The sequence below is a fragment of the Xenopus tropicalis genome, chromosome 1 (genome assembly GCF_000004195.4).
Source record: "Xenopus tropicalis strain Nigerian chromosome 1, UCB_Xtro_10.0, whole genome shotgun sequence".
NCBI lineage: Eukaryota > Metazoa > Chordata > Amphibia > Anura > Pipidae > Xenopus > Xenopus tropicalis.
The window spans coordinates 120349840-120358651 of record NC_030677.2 but is presented as its reverse complement, the minus strand read 5'-3'; the positions used below and the strand labels follow the sequence as shown (position 1 = coordinate 120358651).

At 34.7% G+C, this 8812-nt stretch overlaps 1 long non-coding RNA gene across 1 annotated transcript; it reads right to left on the bottom strand.

Moving 5' to 3' along the window:
• Window positions 1-3670: 3670 nt before the first annotated feature.
• tal2 lies at window positions 3671-7146 on the bottom strand. The gene is made up of 2 exons (XR_208206.4): window positions 6918-7146; window positions 3671-5480 (listed from the first exon to the last, which is right to left on the bottom strand). It is a non-coding gene; the product is annotated as a T-cell acute lymphocytic leukemia 2 (long non-coding RNA).
• Between the last annotated feature and the right edge of the window lie 1666 nt (window positions 7147-8812).

Below are 8812 nucleotides of genomic sequence, written 5' to 3'. Positions count from 1 at the left end.
GTTTTTTTTACTTTAACCTGCTACTGACTACATTACATTACATTAACATTTATTTATAAAGCGCCAACATATTCCGCAGTGCTGTACAATAAGTGGGTTACATACATTGGACATACAGAGTAACATATAAAGCAATCAATAACCGATACAAGAGGTGAAGAGGGCCCTGCCCGAAAGAGCTTAGACTACTGTAACCTTTTACTAATTGGCCTTCCTAACTCCCATCTCGCCCCCCCTACAGTCTGTATTAAATACTGCCAGAATTCTCCTCCTCTCATACAGGAGCGGTCAGGCCCTTCCACTGCTAAAGTCCTCATGGCTTCCTATTAAACAAAGAATATCTTCTGCTAACCTTCAAAGCTCTCCATTTCTCTGCCCTTCACTACATCTCTTCCCTTGTGTCTCCATACGTTCCTGGCCGACTCCTCCGTTCCTCACAGAGCAACCGCTTTGTTGCGCCCCCAACTACTACTACCACTTCCTGCCTTAAACCTTTCTGCCTTGCTGCTCCTTATATTTGGAATGCCTTTCCTGAGAATCTCCCTCAGACTTTTCTGAACTAAACTTAAAGACTGCCTCTTGGAGCACTCACACAGCACCTGATCTGGGAACTAACACTTATATTGCAGTGTCACCCTCTGTAACCTGCATCACTTATAGATTTAGATTGTAAGCTCAATGGGGCAGGGACCTCTATCCTCTTGTCTCTTTGATTCTTAACTTATTGAACTGTACCTTGTATTTATTTGTATTTATTGTTATTTTAATAACCCCTTATTGTATTAATCTATTTTACTGTACAGCACTGAGTACATAAGTAGCGCTTTATAAATAAAGATATACGTACAAGTTTTAGCTGGTGAATTTTTGGATTTGGATAGTTATCCTTTTAGTTGCATAGTAAACTTTAAAAAAAAAAAGTATCTACTATAGCTGCACTCCATAGTTGTACTTTCTTAGTCTTTTCTTGCTTTATACTCTTCAATAACTTACTGTAATATGATTGTTCACATTGATCATCTGTTTGTACTATATGATTGCTAATAAAATGGAAATCTCTGTTCACTGAAAAAAAACCTGCAAATTTCTTATTTGAGATTCAGCACATTTACCTAATCTTGTGCTAATTCAGAAAGCTCAACTATTCACCTTTTTTAAATCTTTCTTTTATGAGAATGTATGCCTTTTGGTCGCTAAAGAGGTCACAGTGCAGCTGCTAACTTTGACTTTAAGCATATCCAGCAATTAAATGCCTTGGATCCCCACAGTCTGTTATCCTGCAGCTTTGAGGATGACTTGGTGCTGACCTGTGTTCCCAAAGGTCAGCAGTTAAGCTGCCCATTCACTCCCAGCTCTTTCATCGCTGATCCATCAAGTAGATACAGTTAAACTATTGCTGCCTCCTATTCACTTTTTCTTAAATTAAGCTATATATTTTATATGAAAATTGGTGCATATTGTTTGTATGTTACAGTATAGTTTTTTCTTTCCCTTACAGTTTTTGCTTAGTATTGCCTTTTCTATTGAAAAAACATTCTTGGAGAATACATTTAAAAAAATCCAGTTCATGAAAGGAAATTATTAACAATTCATGCTTGTTTTAAAACTTTTGTTGATAATTCTGCTGATTTCCTTCTCTTGGCTTGCAATAACATTGGTTTAGTAAGGGGGCTCCATACAGATTATTGACTGTGCTTCAGACCACGTTACTGTACATAATAAATTAAGTTACCAATTGTTGACTCTTTCTAAACTTAGTGTGGGTTGTACAGTCAATACAAATGTCTTTTTTGCCATTCCTTCAAAGTGTAAGCTCTAGTGAGGCCCTCTGATCAGGCCTGGACTGGGCTTCAAAGTCCCAAACACCCCCCCCCCCCCCCCACAGGCACAATAAATAGTGACTTTCTATTGCATCTTACAGCATCCCCTCTGGCATTTTCCAGTGGGTCTCTGTAACCCTTGTTTGTTAATTTGTTTAAATATAAATCCCTGTTTTGTTATTATATTATAATAAAGCACTGTGTAACTTGCTGGCACTAAAAAAATCAATGATGAAATTTATTGACTGCCTGATGAGTAAAGCCACCAGCTCTTCATTTTGTGGTCCCATTTTGTTGTTATCTGTGTGGAAGATGCATGCATGGCTAACTGTGACATCTCTTTCTTTTCCCCAAAGTTCTAGAGGTCAACAGCAGAATCAACAATAATTCACACAGAAGTTAATTAGTAAATGCTAAGTTTAAGTTCTGGACATATTTATTATGAGGTGTAAAAGATTGGCAACAAAATTTGCCATTTACACAGCTTTTTACACCTTTTTTTTTTAACTAATTTCATTTTCCACAGTACAGGTATGGGATCTGTTACCAAGAATGCTCGGGACCTTGGGTCTTCCGGATAAGGGATCTTTCTGTAGTTTGGATCTCCATGCTTTAAAGGGGACCTGTCACCCTAAGAAATAATTCCAAATTCTTTTCTATTGTGTTTGTTAAGCAAAATAAACTTAACTTACATTATATAAGTAATATAAATCTAGTTTCCTTCAGTCCTGAATTACACAATCACATCAAATAGGCAGGTGCCATTTTGTGGACACTCTTATGAAGACAAGCTTTGTATCACCCCAAAATCTTGCGTATGTGCCAGAATGGGGGACCAGATGCCCATGCCCATGTACTGGCTACACAATTAGATGGTTAGGAAGGAGGGGGAAAGTGAGAGCTGAATTGAAAGTTAAAGTACTTGTCTGCCCCGCCTCTATGCCAAAGTCATAGAGGCGGGGCAGGCAATATGTGATTGACAGCTGGGATTTTTAAATGCCTTTATAATGGGTTTGGATGTGTTAATATAAAAATTAATTTGGGTTTCTTGTTTTATTTGAAAAGGACTTTTATTATACAGCTTTTTATGGCTGGGTGACAGGTCCACTTTAAGTTTACTAAAAATCGTTTAAACATTAAATAAACCCAATAGGATTGTTTTGCCTCCAGTAAGGATTAATTATGTCTTAGTTGGGATCAAGTACAAGGTATTGTTTTAATATTACAGAGTAAGGGAAATAATTTTTAAAAATTAGAATCATTTGTTTAAAATGGAGTCTATGGGAGATGGACTTTCCATAATTTGGAACTTTCTGGATAATGGGTTTCCGGAAAATAAATCCTTTACCTGTATAATAAATAGGTCCCTAAACATAATCATCTCCTGGCACTTCTCTGCTCAGTTCTATTGCTCGCTGTTGGTTCATTGTCAGCTGGCATCATGAAAAACTATTCTGCCTAGTAAAGGAAATCTTCTCAGAACACAAGAGCACCAGAATTTAAACCCTTTCTGCTCTGTAACTTAACTTTCTGATGGCCGAACAGAACAGCAGGGGGCACTGTAATTTTAGTGTCTTTTATGCATTTTGTCCAAAATACTTACTTGTGGGCGGGAGAGTTCTGCTTTTGTGTTCTGTACAATTGGTTTATAATGGAAGCACAGACCAACAGGGCATTGGCACTTCATTGCCTTGTTTTCAAAACATATCCATTTTCCCACATTAATCTTATAAAATAATTTTTGCAATTGATCTTTACTTTTTAATACATTTAAAAAAAGACCAATATATATTACAAATCTTATGTAAAAGTTTAAAAACAATGAAACACACAACGTACAATTATAAAAATATATATGAAAAACATAATTCAATAATTTATTGGAATATATTAACAAATAAATACAAGTATACATTTCACAAATTTTGAAACCCTGAAAAAAAATTCTTTGGTTGGTGCGACTAACTATAAATATATGTTGGAAAAGCTCACAATTATTTTATTACCAACCTACAAAATCATCTTAATAAATACGGGTGGAAATCAAATCCAGTCATCAACATAAACAAGTTTAGAGAGTCTTATTTCATTAGGAGTAATTTTTGCAGACAAAATATATTCACAAATGGAAGAACAAAAAACAGATATCACTTCAGAGGGTTCCAAGTCCAGCTATATGGGCTTGCTGTTGAGTTTTAAGGGAGATTTGGGAGATTTTGGGTGGCTTTTTTTTTACTTTGGGTGTCAAAACAGCCCCTGTGAGAATTCACAGCCCTTGCGCACTTCTGTCAGTTCTTATTTGACAATAAGGCAGTGCAGATTGGCAGGACAAATGGAGGTCAAGTTTTTGCCATTTTGACCCAGTGTTTCAACAATTAAACAACTCCCAAAATAAACCAAAAGTCTCTCCATTTACACAGCCTCCATATATTTGCTAAGCATTTCTGCGAGAGAATGGCCATGACCAATCAATCAAATATTTTAGGTTCATTCATTTAATTTACATTATCAAAATTACTATTGTAAGTTTTACACTAAAGGTGGCCATACACGGTAAGATCTTCTCCCGATATCCCCATCTACGAGTGGTCTTTTCAAGACACAAATCTGCATCTGAAGCATGTTTAATTAAAGAAGGTAAAATATACAGCCTATTTCTCTTTCCAGCATGTTGTGCCATGGACACTGTGTGTACCTTATCTACCAAAAACAACAAATGTCCTCTTCCAGATTATTTTAAAAGGTAGCATTGTAATATCCACTAAATGCTGCTTACGTAGGCAATATCTAATATTTCCATTTATGAACCCCCCAATTTTCTTATCTATGAAAGATAAGAAAATAAGAATTGAGGTAGCCAAGTATACACAATTCTTTTGACCATCCCTTTTTAGCTACCCTGATCACCTAAGTGTGGTTCATTCTAAAGTGGTGCAAGTATAATGGAAGCTTTGATCTCTGATGTGAATATCATTTCCTTGTGCTTGCCCAGTTCTGCACCTTGTCAGTGTGGTCAATGAAAGCATCTGCTGCAAAGACAGCCTTATGAAATGGCATTTAGCGTGTGACAACAGAACCATAATAAGAGCTGTACTATCAACATTACATTTAAAGCATGCTATTAAGACAACTGTCTCACTGCAGGTATGTCAGACAGTCTTGGCTTGTATAGAACCATGTATTTAAAAATAAGTTATTTGAAAACAATATCAATATGTCCCCATTACATAACTAATTCAGCACAATAGGTTAACGCACATACACCTAAATGGCGCATAATACGCCCATTTTCTCAGCTTTATGGTGAGGGGGCCAATGACCAGCAGTCCTGTGTGTCACTGCTCATCCCTGGGGAAGAGTCATTGCTGTGACCCATAGCAGTCCAGTCTTCCACACCTGAGTGTTCTGACTCAAACAGACCTAAAATATTTCTTCGAGAATTTCCTCCAGTTTTCCTTATTTCTTGATCCCCAAGGATATCAATTAGGAAGTTGATGTACCGCATAGCCAGTCTCAATGTTTCATTCTTGCTTAGTTTCTTGTCTGGTGGGTGGGTTGGGATAAGCTTCCTTAGCTCAGCAAATGCACTATTAACATTCTGCTGCCTCCATCTCTCTCTGGTGTTAGTGAAAATCTTGCGTGTCATTTTAATCCGCAGCTCTGTAATTTGAATGGTGAAATGTATTCAGCTGTATTCACTTCCCAACATTTCTTTTCCATATAGAAACTGAGATCACCTTTCTACAGATCAGTTCTTACATAAGAACAAAACAGCTTTAAAAGACTGTATATGGAGTAAATATGTAAGGATTCATTTGAGATGTGGACCAAATTTCTGTGTATACTTTAACCATGTACCATAAAAATCTAGAAAAACATTATTTTGATTTAATGATCTAGTATAATAGCAATATATAAAAATGTATTCCTTATTTAAGACCAAAAGGGATTAAAGAGGGTATTTATGTTCAGCTTTAAATTATTTAAGTTAAATTACCCTCATATGTTTAGTTCTTTCACTGTATATCATAGAGATAATTATAGGGGGTCAAAAATGTAGAATGATGGAAAAGCATTTGCATAGCTAAAATTCGTTGCAAAATATGTGTCTAATAGTGTAAAATGAGTAGTGTTCAATTCAAGAGAGACGTAACAAATAATGCATGTAATTTTATATATATATACATTAGAGAGATATATTAGATATTATATATATATATTAGATTATATTTATGTAGATTGATTGATACATGTAATATTTATTAGATATGGGTAATTTCTGTAATTTAGAATATCATGCCTTAAAGCTAATAAAAACATTTAGATATTAAAAATAGGATTGTCCACCAACATGGACGTATGCAAGCTTAGTTACCATTAGGTGCAAGGTACTGTTTTATTGTGAAAAAGAAATCAGTTATACATTAGAAATTGTTTAAATTGGACACCATTACTAACACCATTGCCGTATTCCAGAGTTTCTAAATAACAAAAAGCTCTATGTGTAGAATAATAAAACACAGATACATAAATTAGACTCATTAGATCATGTGTTTTTCAAGCAACAGTATTTTTTAATTCTGCTTCATTGTAATACCCAGGTAAACTGACAATTTGGGGGTGTTTTTAATGTTATAATAGATTTTTCATGCTAATGACAACTTGATCACTGGAATGCCTTTAAAACTGAGCCAGAAACCAATCAGATAGCAAGCTATGTGAAAATAAAATGTGAAAATTCTAAAATTATTTCCCATTCCTTTAAAAAAACTGACCTTGGAACTTTCTCTTTAACTTGTAATTTTATAATTATGAGTAAAATCAGGGTTTCTTTGATACAACCCCCTTTTTAACAGCCTTTTCCCTTCATTTGTGATAACTTAGAGATGATTGACAATAAATAAAGAAAATAAATGTTAGTTTACCAGTCAAAAAACAAAAAAGAATAGGAAAAAAATCTTGAAAAATGGTTCAGTATTATTTAATATATATTTCTGATGTTGTGAAAAAAGATGGCAGATATTAAGTAGCCAAGTGCCTAGAAAGACTTTCAGTAAAATCAAACATAGCACGTATTTAGTAATGCAAAACACTTACCTTTTAAGAAAACCTTATGATGAAGAAATGCAGAAATCTCTGTTACCAGATGAGTTTCCCAGTGTGCTCACTGCAGTCAGATATACAATAGAGCACACAAGAGTTGCTGCTGGAGGAAGGCAGACTTGCCAGTGATTAACTAGTTGGTAGCTCAGCAAATGGGCAGACTTCTCCTTCATTTATAGAAAAACAGATCCTTTGTCTGACGTGTGTCACTGCTGGTCCCAGAAATACTTGGTGTTCATCTCCTGGGAGATCCTTTCTGTCATATACATAGATCCCTCCCATTTATTTATCCTAGACTTTCCACTGGCTAGAGGAATAGGTGTTATAGCATGCTTTGCGCTTGTCAGTGTTCAAAGCCAAAAAAAGAAAGAGAACAATAACATAGAATTATTTTGTGCTTAAAAAGAACATGTTAACCTATGCTGCATAGTGCAGTGGAACAAGAACTGATCACTCCGTAAGGGAATAACCTTTTTAACAGAATAGGTATATAACATAGCAAAATAATAGGTCAAATCATTCTACATCATTACATAGATTTGGAAATAATATATTGTGTTTGGTAAGAAATATTAAGTGGGCTCTACTTGCAGCTAAACACCCAGACTGCATTACTAAAAATCATATCGATATGATTTTATATCTCAGTCACTAGAGGAACCTTTAGAACATTTCACTGGAGTAAATTTATTCCAGCTACGTACAGAATGTTATTACAGATAGAATCATCCAAAATTCTTGGGGCCAGGTGTTTTCTGGATAAGGGATCTTTCCATAATTTATATCACCATACCTTAAGCCTGCTAAAAATCATTTAAACATTAATGAAACCCAGTAGGGTTTTTTTTGCCTCCAATAAGGATGAATTATATATTAATTGGGATCAATTACAAGGTACTGTTTTATTACAGAGAAAAAGGAAACCATTTTTAAAATGTAGAATTATTTACTTAAAATGGAGTCTATGACACATGGCCATCACGTCATTGGGAGCTTTCTGAATAATGCGTATCTGAATCCCATACCTGTAATTAGCTAAGAATTATTTTTACTGTGTTTTTTAAAAAATACAGAAAACGATAGAAATCTAAGACTTGGCAAAAGTTCAAAGTATCAATCATTTTCTCTTAAAATGTATTTTATAGTTTTCCCCCTAAGAAGTATTGCCTATAAGCAAATGATTTTAGACAGCAAAACATACACAACTTGAGCCCTTATGGAAATTAGTGGCATAAAGAGTTTATTTGTGCAACTTTGAAAGAGTAAAAAAGATGGATACACACTTACACAGGTATGTCTCAGAAAGAATTCAAATGAATAGATCAGGATATGGCAATGTAAGCAATACTGGACTGAGTATGAATTTCCCATAGATTGCACAAAAACATTTTGGAACTTTTCATGTCAAGATTTTGTTACAATGCTGAAAATCTGGCTATAAATGCCAACAATGACACTTTTTGTGCACTCTCTTACTTGCTTCAGTGGGTGCACAGTCAAATTACATACAGGTATGGGACCTGTTATCCAGAATGCTCGGGACCTGGGGTTTTCCCGATAATTTGGATCTCCATACCTGACGTCTGCCAAAAAATCATTTAAACATTAAATAAACCCAATAGAATTGTTTTGCCATCAATAAGGATTAATTATATGTTAATTAGAATCAAGTACAGTATTTTTTAAAAATGTGAATTATTTCCTTAAAATGGAGTCTATATCAGATTAATAGAATAACAGTGTGGAATTCCTCACTGTTATTCTGGAATAACTGAATCATTGGTCCTAATTAATAATTTGTATTGTGTTAAATCTAGGGGCAGATTTGTTCAAATCTGAGTTTAGAGCTCAATACATAAAAATTTGCCCACGTTATATTTATTCCTATA